The 16,737-nt window shown below is 38.4% G+C and overlaps 1 long non-coding RNA gene across 1 annotated transcript; it reads left to right on the top strand.

Annotated features, from left to right (window-relative positions):
* Positions 1–4,513: 4,513 nt before the first annotated feature.
* LOC130543353 (uncharacterized) lies at positions 4,514–12,798 on the top strand. The gene is made up of 2 exons (XR_008958668.1): positions 4,514–4,633; positions 9,005–12,798. It is a non-coding gene; the product is annotated as an uncharacterized LOC130543353 (long non-coding RNA).
* The last annotated feature ends 3,939 nt before the right edge of the window (positions 12,799–16,737 follow it).

Raw genomic sequence — 16,737 nt, 5'->3', positions numbered from 1 at the left:
CAAAGAGTGCTGGCAAACACCAGGAAGTTTTTCCAGAAGCTAGAAAGAGGCAAGAAAAGACTCTTGTAGGCTTCAGAGAGAAGGTGCTCCTGCCAACACTTTGATCTCAGACTTCTAGCCTCTAGAACTGTGACACAATAAAGTTCTGTTGTTTTAAGCCACCCAAGTGCGATACTTTGTTACCACATCCCTGAGAAACTGATACACACACCGTCAGAAAAATGTCTGTTCCCACCACCTCACTCATACTGAGCCCCGGGGATGATGAAGACACTTACCAGGGGGCTGCTTCTGAGTAGAATGATCTTGTCTTTATGATCACAGAAATTGCAGAAATACTACTCCACAGCCCCAATTATTGTCTCCATAACTTCACACTCACTTTCAGACACCAAAGTTCACAAGCCTACAAGTGCAAAAGGTATTTTTTCTTTTCCTTTTAAGTCACATCAGGACCAGGGGAGTAGGAATCATGGTAGCACTTGATTTAAAAGATAAGGAAAATAATCTTGATGCCAAAACATCTCCCTTCCTATTCTGTGATATTGTGTCATCAGACAAAAGTCCTTTAAATTCAGCACTGAGCTTTCCAGAGTCTCCCCAAATACAAATCGACCTAGGAAAGGCCATACACATTACCCCTGTGTGTAAATGAGTCCCTCTGAACACACACAACAGGGAAGCTGCAAATAAGGGGCAGCATGGTGTGGTGGGAAGAGCATAAGCCTCAGAGGTATCGAAATTCCAACTGGAGTCACGGTTGTGCACGTACCCCTGGGAAAGTCATTTTACCTCTCTGACTTTCATCACCCATAAATAAAGATGTGAATACCCACCTTGCCGGCTTCATGTAATGAGTATAAAGTTAAAACATATAGCTTATTTGGATATACAATAAATTAATATGGTTTTGTTGATATTTTCATTCATCTTTTGTTAAATCCCAGTCCTGGACAAAGATCTTGGTGGAAAATCTATGTCATCTCAGTTCTTCTCCATCCTATACTGGAAGCACGAAACAAAAAATAGGGGTTCCCATTTGATTCTAGCTTTATCTGTCTTACTGTAGTGCACATTCATGAGGCCATCGGAAGAGGGACCAACGCCTAACTAAATCCTTGGCATTAAGCACAGTGCTCAGTACGCAGTAAGCAGTCAAAAAATTTTGTTGCATGTTGAACATATGTTACATGATCAACTTCCTCAGGATTCGCAGTCATTTAAAATGGGCAAGTTAGGGGCACCTGGGTGGCTCAGTCGGTTAAGCGAATGACTCTTGGTTTTGGCTCAGGTCATGATCTCAGGGTCACGGGAAGAGTCTGGTTCTCCAGGAGGCTGCTTCTCAGCCAGGAGTCTGCTTCCCCCTCTCCCTCTGCCCCTCCCCTCACTCACACACTCTCTCTCCCTCTCCTAAATAAAGAAATAAAGAAATAAAGAAATAAAGAAATAAATAAAATCTTTAAAATAAATTGGGCAAGTTAAAGATTCTTGTCCTAACACTGATCACTTTGCTACTGAGGACCACCAGTACAAACTGCATCCAACTTTACCTGGACTCAGTCCTAAAATAAGTTGTGTTGTACTAGCGCTTTCCCAAACCAATGTTGTATTAATGATACTTTGCTTTAGTCATATTTTAAAATAAGTCAAAGTCTTTTGGATACAGAGGACTAAGAACAGAATAGTCACACTTTCTGGATTTTGTCTTGCCCCAAATTTGCATCCATAGACTTCCAAATAGACATTCTCTTTCACGGAAGAGAGAGGTCTCAGTGTCTCAACTGACTTCGGTTTTTAAAACTGAAATCTTCAAAGAGGACGCAATGCACAAAAGCAATGCACAAAAACGTGATACCTGGCAACACAGAATGGGATCAGATTTTAATCCATGGGTTTTGTTTCTCTTGATTCTCTAGAGATTCATGATGCCCCTTTCCTTCTTGTCTCAATGTAGTCTTAAGATGTGCATGATTCTCTATATTCAACCTACTGTACCCGGGTCTGTCTGTTTCCTGAGTTAACGCTCCCAACACCATTTCTTGAGCCCTCTGACAAACAAAACACCTTGCTGCAGAGGCATTTGAGCGTTCTTCATGTGCCTTTCAACAAGAGCAGTTTTTTCAACCTTATGACTTGACTGCCATCTAGAGAAGACTAAAGATACTGAAATTCACCAAGCTAACCTAGTATCTTGATGGGTTCACTTTTCTCTAACCCTTTGGCGAAGTAACCATAAGGAAAAGCATTTTAAATAAGAAATAGAAAATATTTAAATGTTGTATTGTGGCTCGGGATGGTGCCATTAATCTGTTTTTTACAAAACAATATGCAGCAATTGTATTATTTCTAAGGAGAAATGATACTATTAGTGATAGCAATCTGCTTGCCTTTGAATTTATTTTATGGATTCCTTGTGAAAATATACAACAAGGTAATGTAATTATTATATCTGCATAATTGTAATGCTGTAATTAAAACTGGGTGGTTGCTCTCATTAAATTCTCCAGATTGCTTGTGGTTTATTTTCTGCTGGTATGAGTTTTCATCTTAGAACAGATTTCAGAGCCTCTCTATGCTGTTCTTATTACAGTAATACAGATATTACTAGATAAGAAATTTCCCCAGTTTTATAAAATGCTTTTTATTTTTTAGCAATTGTTTTGTGAAGTGGCTTCAATAAAACTGAAAGACATGGACAATTTAGAAATGATTTCTCTCAGAAAATCACCCCAAACTTCCCTCTGTCTCTATACAACAAATATACTGGTTTTTCTACAGGCTTCTACTACCGAGAAATCTAAAAGCATCAGGGGCGTTCATCGTCTTTTACATCACCGCGGGAATTATCTGTTTCTCAAATGCCACAAGGTCAAAACTTGAGCTTCCTGAAATTCTCAACCATTTTCAGTAGGATTTTTATTTGTCACAGTTTGCAAATAATGGTGATGAGAGTGTTAAATTCGGGAAATTGGAAAAATTGAAATATAGCAGGATGAATTACAGTGAATGATGCACTTAAGGCTGTACATTGAGATAAGGAAAGGGACATGAAGACTTCACAGAGTATTAATTTAAAAACCACAGACTAAATTTTGATCCTATCCTTTGTTGCCAGATATCACATTTTTTTGTGTATTACATCCTCTTTGAAGATTTCAGATTTCAATACGAAATTGAGCTTCTATAAGAGAAAATGCTTGTTTTTGAAAGTCTATGGATGCAAACTGGGGACAAGACAAAATCCAGGAAGTATGACTATTTCATTCCTAGTTTTTTATATCCAAACGACTTTGGCTTATTTTAAAATACGATTAAAGCAAAGTATCATTGATGCAACATTGGTTTTGAAAAGCTCTCACGCAATACGATTTGAGCATTGTGCTCAGGCAAATATAAATGAAGGCTGGGTGCTGCTCCCAACACGGGTCAGCAAACATCTTCTTGAAGGTTCGGGTAGCAAAATTTTTTGCTTTCCCAAATATATGGTCACTACTAATCAACTGCCATGGTAGAATGAGAGCAGCCACAGACAATATGTCAACAAATGGGTGTAGATGTGTTCCGGTAAAGCTCTACCTATAAAAATAGGCAGCTGTAGTTTGCCAACCACTGTGTTAGCATAAAAATCTTCAATTTGCCCAATGTAAATGACTGTCAGATTGTGCAGCCTAGGAATTATCAGTTACTCAAGTATACAAGGAGTCGAAACTTAATGTAGGGGACCAAGCATAGCTTATACCAGCTCCAACCTACAGGAAACTAGTCTGGGTTTTTGTTTTTGTTTTTGTTTTGTTTTTTCCATGCATCTGGCACTTCTTCTAACTGTATCGAACTTAACATACCCTCAGGGAAAATAACTTTTTCTTAGATGGTGAAGAATTACACACACACAAATACTCTTCTCAGATTAGTAATAGAAGCAGAAAGTGAAAGACAAGTAATTTCGGGGTAGACAAACATTCATGTATTAAATGTGTATCTCCAAGCCTATTTTAGATTACTATTATTATCCTATGACTAACTCTATAGAGCTATCAGACACGTTTTCATTTTAAAACTTAGCTTCTATCTCACAATTGGTATTCTCCCATAAGTCATCCCTCTGAAAAGGACCACGGGAAAGAATCTTTCCCATAAAACTCTAAATACTGAAGTAACCGTACTGCACTAGGAATTTCCATAAAACCACTTGTCCTTGCAGCTCAAGAGCTGTAGATATTAGGTGGAGCACATATGAAGAGTCAGGCTGTGGAGAGAATAGAAATCAAGCATAGTCTGAAAAGTTCTGCTTTAATCAAGTACAGACATTGTTCCAAGTTTTTTGGTCTGTTTTATCATTTCAAGGATAAGAGAAAGTTTGATCTCCAGATTGACAGATTATCAGTTTCACCTGATAGATTATCAGTTTCACTTCCTCCTCCATGAAGGCATACTACTGCGAGCTCCCATAATCATTACTCACATGATACTTCTTCCTTTCTGCCTATTAATGGCCAGCGTAGCGTAGAGACAGAGCTCACACTGTAAGGAGGACAGAGCTGAGTTGAAATCCCTGCTGCTATTTATACTGGCCTGTGACCATCGGGGGCTGCATCACTGCCCTGAGACTCGGTTTTCTCTCCACAAAATAAAGGTAATACTAATACTCCATACTGATAAAGGTAATGGGTATATTGCAATATTGTCATTAAGATTAAATAAGAACATTTGTGAGGGATCTTGCCCAATGCTCAGTAAATGTTAGTTCCTCTCCTCTCTCCGCCACCCCTTCTCTAGGACATAGACTGGTGAAGTCTGGAGCTATTTATACTACATATCCTGCCTCCCAACATGCCTGCTGATGAATTGGACATACAGCAGGTGCTTAAGAAATATTTCTTGACTAGCAGTGGGTTCTCATTTTTTGCTTTGTTATTGAAGATCTTACCATTTTAAACTGCTATAAAGATAAACCAAAAGGTACTCTATGAGCTGTGAAAACAGGTTTTGGAAATTCAGAAACAAAAGAACCCACTCGTAATACTGGTGTGCTATACCAGAAGTAGGCACTCAAATAGCTGCTGAAAAATGATGATACGTAAGTCCGTGGACTGCATTAAAGAGCTACAGTCATGAGATTTTGCTCTGCTCTTGAGGGAGATGATCTGACCCACAGTATTATCAAACCTGTGGAATAGCAAAGTGCTTTCTCATGAGGTTTTATTACCTACTGTTAACTCTGGAATTCTCATCATGACTCATTGGTCAAATTTATACACTGCTTAACTGCTCAGGGAAGACTCTTTATGTTTATCCTTCCTGTCAAAACTGGCCTCACACTTAAATATTTTTTTAACCATACGGAGTACCACCTGCTGAAAAGTTTATGAAAATGTCATTCAAGGAATCACCAAGATGACATGTGACAAATTTGGAGTCATCCAGGCAAAGGAATTCTGAACAGAAGAGAAAATTAAAGTAAAGAATCATCTGTGGGGGATGAAAGTGGAAAGAGAATAGAACCCAGCAGTTATTTAAGGACAAGAGGAAAAGAAATAGAGCCAGAGTTATTGAGAATGTTTTTTTTAAAAAAATCACTAGCTGTGGGGCACATGAACAGAGGAGCTAAGTTGTCAATAAAAATAAAATGGGATTTGCGAAATACCAAAAGGGTATATAAAAAGAAACCAATTAAATAGAATATTCTTTGTTTTTCTGTATCTATTCAGGCTCTAAGGGATAAGAGCTACAAATTTGTTTCCTTCTCTTTGTTTTCTTAGCTCTATAAGACACAGAAGAAGTAGTTATGTTGACTCAGAATTAAATTTTTATTAGTAACTTTTAAAACTTGAATCTTTCCCATGAAACATACCTGCTGCCTACTCTGGCTATCATAGCATATATGATTTTCTAGAATATCAGTATGACAGTAAAGCAAATTGTCACACAAGTGTTCTGATTGTATTAATAGACTTACGGAATTTTTACAGTCCATGCTGTACAACATCCCTGATAAGTTATCCATCTGGCCATAAAAGTCAGAAGCTTTTTTTTTGCAAGAGTGATTTTACTTATCAATAACCAAATATCATTCAATCAGCTTTCAAGGATCAGTATGCTCTTAGGGATATTTACATATACAGAAACAAAAAGCATAATCTCCATTATAGCCTGGTAAAAATTCTAACTATTCACACCTCTCCCTACCTAACTATAAGTCACTGAACAGGTTATATCTGAACAGCTGTGAAATCCTGTCCTCTCCATCATTTTAAAACTGACTATACATTGTTTCTTTAATGAGTTCCCTCTGGCTTGGACAATAACTAGATATCTAAAAGGAAGAGAGGGCCTAGGAAAGAGGAAATTATAGCTTTATCCTCCAACAACTTTGCCTAGATACAGTGGTTTTTCAAGAGCAGTAAAATTTCATATATGCCAAAGACAGACATTCAATATTTGCTAATGGGACTAGATTCTTCAGGACAACTCTGATGTGTTCTCCCCAGTTTTCATCTAAAATGATAACAGCTGACCCTTATGGAGTGTGTACTGTGTGTCAGGCACTGCTGTAATACTTTTTATGTCATGGGGCAGCTGGGTGGCTCACTCAGTTAAGCATCAGACTCTTGCTTTTGGCTCAGGTCATGGTCTCAGCATCGTGAGATGGAGCCCCTGTTGTGTTGGGCTCCAGGCTCAGTGGGGAGTCTACTTGAGATTCTCTCTCTCTCTCTCTCTCCCTTTCCCCCCTCCCTCTCTCTCTCTCTCTAAAATAAATAAATAAAATTTTGTAAAAATACTTTGCATGTCATTAAGTTATCCAATCCTGTCAACAACCTCATTCCATAGGTTAGTCCTAGCCCCATTCTGCAGATACAGTAAGTGAGACAGAATGGTTATGTAGCTTACCCAACAGCACACAACTGAGAACAGAGCTAGATTCTCATCCAGGCAGTCAGACTCCAAAGTTCACACTTGTAACACCATGCTCCCAGGCAGACTACTGGGAATATCCAATACCACAGATTCTTAGAACCGAGTTTAGTATAAGCTACTCATTACTCTTTAAAACAAAACAAAACAAAAAAGAAGCACCTCTTAAAGAACAGCAAGTTAGCTAGATGGAACATCTTTCTAAGACGGTCCCATAAAGAAAGAACTGTGAGGGGATGGGAAGGGCAAGGCCTTTACCATTCACTCCCCAATAACACAGACACAAATCTTTTCCAAAGCCTGTGAGTATTTAAACCTAGAGAAACATAACCAAACTTCTGTGTTTCTTTAAGTCAATCCATGATTCAGCATAATAATGTACCACAACTCAGTGTCTTGAAAACATACAAAATAAATTATAAGCACAAAAAGTGGAAAATCCCACCTACAGCATAAGCAATACAAGAAACAATTCAGTTGAGCAGGTTAGAGTTAACCAAAGTCAGTTTAGAGTTAACTCAAATTGGTTAATCAACACCTGGAAATGTTCTTTAAATAAAGAATTATTTATATAAAGAGTAAGTAATGGAGAATGATCTATCTGCTCTTTTCAGCCAGGCATTTAACCAGCGTTACATAAATTTTCATCAACAACTTCACCAAGGGTTTAAAGAAAGAACTCAGGCAGGATAATAGAATTTATTTCCAAATCTAGTCATTTTTGAAGAATTACATCTTACCTATAGGTTTTTTTTCATTGATGCCCTCTTCTTGTAACAGGTAATATCTTTTTATAAAATAATTGCAAGCAATTTTCTGACAATAATGATCTTGAATGATCTTGAAACTCTAAATTATGGTTTTAGTCTTATTCACAGCCATATTTGGAGTGAATAATTCTGCATTATTATACAAGAAGGAAAAACAATTGCCCCACAGAAACCAAATAACTCCATGCTGGCCCTGATTTGGGCTTGCTGTCAGATTAAACTCAATAGTGGTATAAAGAAATCAATTTTTTGAGCAAAAAACTCTACTGGACTCCCTCTGCCTCCAGAATGAAGTCAAACTACTTACACCAGTCTTCATAGAATATGATGATTCCTCTTTCACATTTAATTCCCATCAGTCTCTTGTTCCCTTCATGCCAATCTAAGCAAACTATAATTTTCCACACTCACCCTGCTTTTTCTCATTTCCCTCCTTTTTTTCATGTTGTGCCTTCCATTTCAAATATTTTCCCTCAACTCTCTCTTCAAAGCTCAACTCAAATAAAATTTCTTACACACACACACACACACACACACACAGGTTTCTCTTAGCTATTTGTATGTGTGGTGGTTACTTTTATATGTCAACTTGGCTAAGCCATGGTACCCAATTTGAGATAACACACCAGTCTAAATGTTACTGTGAAGGTATTTTTTAGTTGAGATTAACATCTAAATCAGTAGACTTTGAGTAAAGCAGATTACCTACCATAACATAGGTGGGCCTTGTCCATCAGTTGAGGCGTTAAAAGAAAAGGCTGGGGTCTTCCAACTCAAGAGTACAACATCAGGTGCTCCCAGGTCTCCAGCCTGCTGACCTGCCCTGCAGATTTCAGACCTGCCAGTCCCCATAATTACATGAGTCAATTCCATAAATCACCCTCTATTGATAAATAGATATGTGTATACATCAAAAGAAATAGACCAGAAACACAAATATATATACACATACACAAATAGAACAGAAATACAAATATGTGTATGCATGTGTATACACATGTACGTACACACACACACACACACACACACACACATATATATATATATATATATATATATATATATATATATATACTATTGGTTCTCTTTCTATAGAGAACCCTAATTAATACAGTATGATGTCTGATTGCCCTACTGGAATGTAAGCCCCTCAAAAACTATCATCTTTCCATTACTCGAAGACCAATGCTTTAAAAATAGACTGTGTTTAAAAAATACAAATTGAATGATTAAGTGTTTAGTCAATAAATGAATAAATATTTGGTCAATTCCACCTGTGAAATAACTCAATTTAATTTTGTATTCTCTCTTTCCTTTGGCAGGACTGTAGTTCATACTCCTTCATCTACACTATTTGAGATTCTTCATGGATGTCTCTGCTTCCAGACTCTTTCAGTCCCTGCCCAAATGTATCCTTCATGTTGCCACCTAGCTTTCTCTCCAAATCATAGACACACACACACACACACACACACACACACACACACACTTCAGAGTCTTGCAATAAAATATGTAATGGCTTTCCATTGTCTAGAACCCCTTTACAGCTCTCATGAATACCACTTAGCCTTCATGGCAAGTATGATCTTCCGAATCTCTCATAAGAATGCTCTTAATAGGTTGCTTGGTTAAAAACAAGTTTTCTGTGTATATTATTTATCTTATAACTGTCAAAGATAACTGAAGAAAAAGTGATTTAAAAGTTTTAAGCTATATCCACTTCACAGGGAGTGACCTTTATTATATGGCCCCAAGAGGCCTGGGCATTTGGGCTGCATGCTCTACCATCTTGGGACCTCTGCCTGCCTGCCTGTCAATGACTTACTTATCTTTAGAGGTTACCTCTTCTGTGAAAGGTTCCTTTCCTTCCTCAATCAGGTAGTTGCTCTTCCATCTCCCATATATATTTTCCGTGTATTTGGGGGGATGTTTGTCTACCTCAAGCAGACAAACCTGAGTTCCTCCTAGACTTTATTCTTATCTCATCTACCTTATATACTCAGCCATGTAGCTCACTGCCTAGATAATCCCCTACCCTCACCCTAAAGTGCATTTGATATTTTCATAGGCATGCAGGAATGTGTGGAAGTCAGTAGCAATGCAGAAAGTTTCTTCCTGAAAAAATTCTGAGTGTTGCCTGTTTTGCATCTCCAAAGACTAGCTGCTATTAGTCCTATACAAAGTTCAAAGTGTTGTTTGCGGTGTCACCCAGCCAGTAGCCATGAGTTTGCTAGGTTCGATGGTAAATATCACCATTTGTTAAAAGTGCTACTATTCAATTCTGTTGTAACTTTTAAGATGGCTGACCACAAACAAAGCCAAGAACAAAGTTGAAATTTTTTGATAAATGTCGAGTTGCCATTATAAATGCTGTTCATAGACTTCAAGGTACAGTCGATATCATCGTTCTCACCAAAGAAGCAATTGCTTCCTCTCAATATCTTGACAGATCTGCATGAGTCCATAGATTATCACGGCCCTCAGAACCCTTTATCATGTTTTAAATCTGTGGAAGTATGAAAAAATGAAGTGTGCTTCACGAAACAGGATCATAAAAATGAACTTGGTCAGAGCAGTCTTTGATGGAAGATTCTGAATCATGCCCTAGACAAATCAAAAAGAAGATTGGGAAGTCGGCTGAGACAGCCGTGCAAAAATGCTAAATACAGCAGCAGGGCATTAAGTGCAAGAAGACGTGCTGCTCAGTTAAGGGCAGACAAAGCCCTGACACAACACAAAGCCAAACTCTTGAGAAAATTGTTGTCCAGTAACGTCTGTGTAACTTAATCCACATTTGGACACGTATACAGATTCTATGGATAATATACACATTAAAGGTAAATAAATGCTTTTAAAATTTCACTTACAAAGAGCCCTCTTAACTACCTTCTACTTTACCTACTTACTGAAATACCTGAAGCTTTATTTTCTTTTGTAAAATATACTGACTTCCCATGACACATCAATGCTTCCCACCTGCCTTCTCTACTTTTCTTTTCATCCACAACTGCTTACCAGTTCTGTCTATTCACAAAATTGTATGTGTCACTAGACTTTGTTATAACTAACATTTTATTAAACATTACGTAAGGGGTTGCTCTCTCAGTTTTTCTTAGAGCCAAGAAAAATCAATGAATCACTAAAAAAAAAAAATGCTACTATTTGATGTCTGGTTGAGACCACTGTAGCAGTAAAAAATAAAATAAAATTCAGCGGTTACATTGATTCCGAAAAAAAAAAAAAAAGGCAAAACAAAACATGTAGTGCTGCCAAGCTGCAGAGAGGGTGGGGATATGCCTCGGTAACTTCCTTTGTGCGTCCCAGTCCAGGTGCTGTAATGCTAGAGTATTAAATCTGCTGCAGTGCCTTATCTTTTCTGTCATATTCCAGGCTTGTTGAGCTGTTTGTGACTAATACTAATGAGAGACATGCCCTTTCAATTGTTACCTCAAAAATATGCAAAAACTGCTCTGATGTGCTCTCTAGCCTGGCCTAATTTCCCATCAAAGAAATAGAACTCCAGCTACTTGACTGACTTTTCATATTGACTCTTGAGAAATCAGAGATGCTTCATGCCTCTGCAACACTCAAGGAAATAAAATAGCTCACACTTGGTCTTATTTGATGTCTGGATTCACGCCTTTTCATTTTTAACATAATTCATTACTTTGCTTTCTATTTTATTTCCTCTGGTCTTCATTCAGAGACCAGAATTTCTATCTTTTTAACCTCAAAAATGGCCCAACTATGAAAATTCCAAATATATCAAAGTGTATAATTAATGATAACTTCATTTATTGGGGGGGTGTGTGTGTGTTATGTTTTGGTTTGGTTCAACTTGAATTTTGGTGGGTGCCATTTTGACAACTTTGGAATTGGTTTGTGGGGTTTTTCAATGAAATGATTTCTGTGTAATTACACTTATGAAAAAATTTTAAAAAACAGCTCAGATTAATAATCACAGATTCTGTTATTTCTGAAATAGGAGAAACTTGCTATTCTTTTTTTTATGTTTTTTTTTATTATATTATGTTAGTCCCATACAGTACATCCCTGGTTTTTGATGTAAAGTTCGATGATTCATTAGTCGCATATAACACCCAGCGTACCATGCAATACGTGCCCTCCTTACTACCCATCACCAGCCTATCCCATTCCCCCACGCCCCCTCCTTCTTATACTTAGGAAAAAGTGACCAAGTGGAACTTTGGTGAGTATACATGACAAAAGTGAACTTGGCCTTCCCTCCATCCCCTCGGGTTCACATAATAATAGATAGTAAAAAAGGAATACGGAGTAAGACTAAAAATGCTAATAACCTGTCACTGCCAAGCCAGCTGAGCAGCTAGGGGAAGAACTGTGCTAAATAGTTTAAAAGGCCCAACTTCCTGTGTTGCCTGTCATATAAAGAACAAGAAAACAGCCAGCAGCATGGAAATGGGAATAAGAAAGCCAAAAGGAGCTGAAGTTCAACCAAGAAAATGGGCACTGACAAAACCATGATGAAAAAACCATTGAGGGCATGTTTAAGATTGAGACCACTTATTTATTCTTTTAAACCACATTTAGGGATTACCCTGTTACTGTGTAGAAACTACAAGTAAGGCAAACTCTCTGCCTTCAAAGAGTTCATGGTCTATGAGGGAAGGAGAGGCACAAACCTGATCCCAGGAGCAGAAGGCTACAATATAACAGACACATTCAGGCATGGGCATGAGAGAAAGTTCAGTTGATCCCCCCACCCCAGTGTGGGATGTTTTTTCACATGTTCTTTTTGGAGGTGAGTGCCATGGACTGAATTGTGCCTCCTTAAAATTCCTATGTTAAAGCTCTAACACCCAATGTGATGATATTTGGAAACAGGGCCTTTGGAAGGTAATTAGGGTTGGATGAGGTCATGAGGGTGGGGCCCTTATAATGAGATTAGTGCCCCTATGAGAAGAGATACCAGAGTTCGCTCTTTCTTTCTCTTTCCCTACCTTATGGGGACAAGCAAGAAGGCAACCATCTATAAGCCAGGAAGAAAGCTCTCACCAGAAACCAGCCATGCTGGCACCTGAATCTTGGACTTGCAGCCACCAGAACCATGAGAAAATAAATGTCAATTGTTTAAACCACCCAGTCATGGTATTTTGTTATGGCAGTGAGAGCCGTCCAAAACAGTGAGCATTCTTTAAAAATTAGAAACAAAAACACTGGAAGGAGCTATAAAAGAATATTCTGAAGAGTGAGTAGAAATCATGATCAACTTAGTATGCAAGTGAAGAAATACTGTATAGTCAAGAAAGGGGAAACTCTGTATTATGAGGAAGAACTTCAGACTCCATAAGAGAAACCATCTAATGTCCATAGACACTAAGATGGTTCAGGAGAGAGAGAAGGACTTCATGTTTGTTGGCCACTCCCCACCAATAAGCATGAGCCTGCCTCAACTAGAATACTGGAGAAATGCAAAACAGTGCTGCTACTCAGAAAACAGTACAGAGTTTCCTCACAAAGTTAAAAACAGAGCTACCCTATAACCCAGCAATTGTGCTATTAGGTATTTAACCAAAGGATACATAGTGATTTGAAGGGACACCTGCAGTCCAATGATTATAGCAGCAATGTCCACAACAGCCAAAAGATAGAAAGAGCACAGATGTCCATAGACAGATGAATGGATAAAGAAGATGTGGTACACACAGACACACAGACACACAGACACACACACACACACACACACACACACACACACACAATGGAATATTATTCAGCCATCAAAAAGAATGAAACCTTGCCATTTGCAATGTGAACAGAACTAGAGGGTATTATGCTAAGCAAAATAAGTCAGTCAGAGAAAGACAAATACCATATGATTTCACTTATATGTGGAAGTTAAGAAACAAAACAAATGAACATAGGGGAAGGAAAGGAAAAATAAAATAAGATGAAAATTGAGAGGGAGGCAAACCATAAGAGATACTGAACTCTAAGAAAAAGCAGGGTTGCTGGAGGGGAGGGTCGTGGAGGGGAGGAATAATTGGGTGATGGGCATTAAAGAGGGCACTTGACGTAATGAGCACTGAGTGTTATATGCAATGATGAATCCCTAAATTCTACCTCTGAAACTAACAAGAACAACAACAACAACAAATAGAATACTGGAGAAAAAGGTAGGCTATCTTCCAAGAGGGAGAATGTAAGAACCAGACCTGCCATAGCAAAAGCCACCATGCTGTGCACTCGAGGAAGACAGCCTCTAGACTCATGCAGGCACAACCTTCCCAAACCCTGGCCACATCATCATCAGACTCACTGGTCACTGCACATCCACACCTACTGATGTGGAGAAGAAAGTAGACACTTTGAAGCTCAGAGTAGAACAGAAGACTCCTAAGCACAAGTAGGGGTTTTATCATTTCTGTCACTTGATGCCCATAACGACAGGGAAAAAGAAACATGGCAGGAAGAGAACAACAGTCTACATGCGTGACATGAAAGGAAAAGAGTTTAGCTTTCTGGACTTTGGTCTTTAAAACAATAACATATCCTGGCTAAAAAACTACGTACATCGTACATCAATTGAGAGAGTATATTTGTCCACAGACCCTATGACCTAATCAAAGATTTTAATGTGAAGGAGGAGAAACAAAGACTGGGAAGCTATGCTAGAATAATATTGCGGTTATCAAGCATGCAATGTAAAGTATCAAAATGCAAGTATTATCTAGCATATTTCACATGAAAACTAATTAAGAAAATGTGTTGGCTCATATTTGCCCCACAGAGAACAACTACAATGCGAACAGTTCTATCCTAATGTTAGACTGTACAGCCACCCCCGGGAAGACAAATTCAGAACTCAAACTCCCCAGACGGGAGTTCTGAGAGGCAGGTCTGTAATCACAACTCTGTAGATGCCCCATGCCACCTAAATCATGTGGGTCGCCAATGAGTACAAATAGGGATAGTTAAAACACAGAATGATGAATTCAGTGCAATTAAATTCTAGTTTAGTTAAAGAACCTAAATGTTTTCTCCACGGAAATGGTAGCGGGGTACAGGAAAGACACTCTGCCAGAAACTCCAAATGTAGTAAAATCTCAAGTATCAGCATCTAGTGATAAACAGTGTCTCTTAAAGCTTACTATTTGTTAAGTATGCATTCAAATATGAGACAAAAATAATCCTAAGATGAAAAAAATTTGGTGTGGTTAAACATAATGATACCATATGTAGAGAATGCAGTTGAAATAGAATAATATAAACTATTTAATTATAACTTAAAATGGGTCATTATTGTTTTCAAAATTAATCACTTTATTTTTTTATTTTTATTTTTTTAATGTTTTTTTATTATACTGTTAGTCACCATACAGTACATCCCTGGTTTCTGATGTAAAGTTCGATGATTCATTAGTTGCATATAACACACAGTGCACCATGCAATACGTGCCCTCCTTACTACCCATCACCAGTCTATCGCATTCCCCCAGCCCCCTCCCCTCTGAAGCCCGCAGTTTGTTTCTCATAGTCCATAGTCTCTCATTAATCACTTTAAATCTAATGTAAAGGTTTTGTACACGAGGACAATTTTTGTAGTTAAATTTAGAGGCAGCTTATGGGGCGCCTGGCTGGCTCAGTCACTACAGTGTGTGACTCCTGACCTCAGGGTCATGAGTTTGAGTCCCACACTGGGCACAGAGATTACTTAAAAAAATAAATAGGAACATTTTAAATAACACCAAAAAGATGCTAAATTTAAGAAGTAAAATAGTAAGAAAGGAAAAACTAACTAAAGTGCGACATGATGACATGTTTATTCCAGGTAAGTGATGGGAAAAAAAATCTGAAAATGATGGTATCATTTTAAGTCTGCCAGATAAAAGCAGAAGACACCATTGTTTATTTGCAAAATGACCCAATCTCAAATACATCCATGCAAGCAGGTGGGAAGAATATCATGTAATTCATTTAATCTCAGTAACTGTATAATTTAGATATAATTATCATCAGCATTTTACAGCTGAGGAAACCAATGATTAGCAAGGGAAAATTTATGCCAAAAATAAAAAAAGGAAGGAAGGAAGGAAGGAAGGAAGGAAGGAAGGAAAAGAAGGAAAGAAAGAAAGAAAGAAAGAAAGAAAGAAAGAAAGAAAGAAAGAAAAAGAGAAAAAAAGGGAGGGAGGGAGGGAGGGAAGGAGGAAGAAGGGAAGGGAAGAAGGAATCCATGGAGCAAAGCAGTTAGGATTTGTACTCAGACAATTCAGCTCCAGCGTCTGTACTCCTAACTACTACACTAAGCCGGCAAGAAATACAGAGCTTAGTAAGTAACACAATGGGACCATAAGGATTATATCAGCGATCAAAGAAAAAAGGTGTCAAGAATAATACCAGGAATCCATATAGTTTTTCCTTTTCAGAGAAATTACTACAGCCTATACTGTAGCCATGCATGGTATACCACAGAGTACTTATCTGGGTGTAGAAACGTGACGTAGCAGAACCTGTGATTAATTGCCATAGCTTGAGAAGGATGTTCAACACCATAAATCCTGTTCCCCAAATCTGGAGGGTTTTCAAATAACCGTCCTCAAGAATGTCGGTGTGCTGCCTCAAGGTCGTACATACGTACTCTGACATCGACAGACACTACATGGCAAGGCAGGCTCCCAGTCCGAACCTGCGGCTGAGCAGCCACTCCGGGAGGCGTTACATTATTAAAAGGCTAAGGGTCGAACTGGAAAGGCTCAGGAGCCTAAGTCTTTGCTCTTCCAGATTCAAGGAGAAGAGTGAGCGTCCACGGCCTGAGTCGCAGTTGCACGCGTATGTATTTCATGGCCAGCCCACTTAGCTTCCTCTACTTGCCGGTGTCATCATCTATCGTAAACTCCCTGTGGTCTGCAACACCCTCCCCCTTTCATTGGGATCCTTACCTCTGGGAATTTGCTCCTGGCACTCCTCATCTAAACCTCTTCCTACTTATAGTTGTTTATCCAATTCCAACCCAGCCCTCAAATATAGTTCCAAATTCTATCCCATCTTGAAGTCTTCTACGATGATTCTGGAAATG

The sequence above is a fragment of the Ursus arctos genome, unplaced genomic scaffold, assembly GCF_023065955.2.
Source record: "Ursus arctos isolate Adak ecotype North America unplaced genomic scaffold, UrsArc2.0 scaffold_11, whole genome shotgun sequence".
In the NCBI taxonomy this organism is placed as follows: Eukaryota; Metazoa; Chordata; class Mammalia; order Carnivora; family Ursidae; genus Ursus; species Ursus arctos.
The sequence above is the reverse complement of the archived record's forward strand: the minus strand, read 5'-3'. Positions and strand labels throughout refer to the sequence as shown.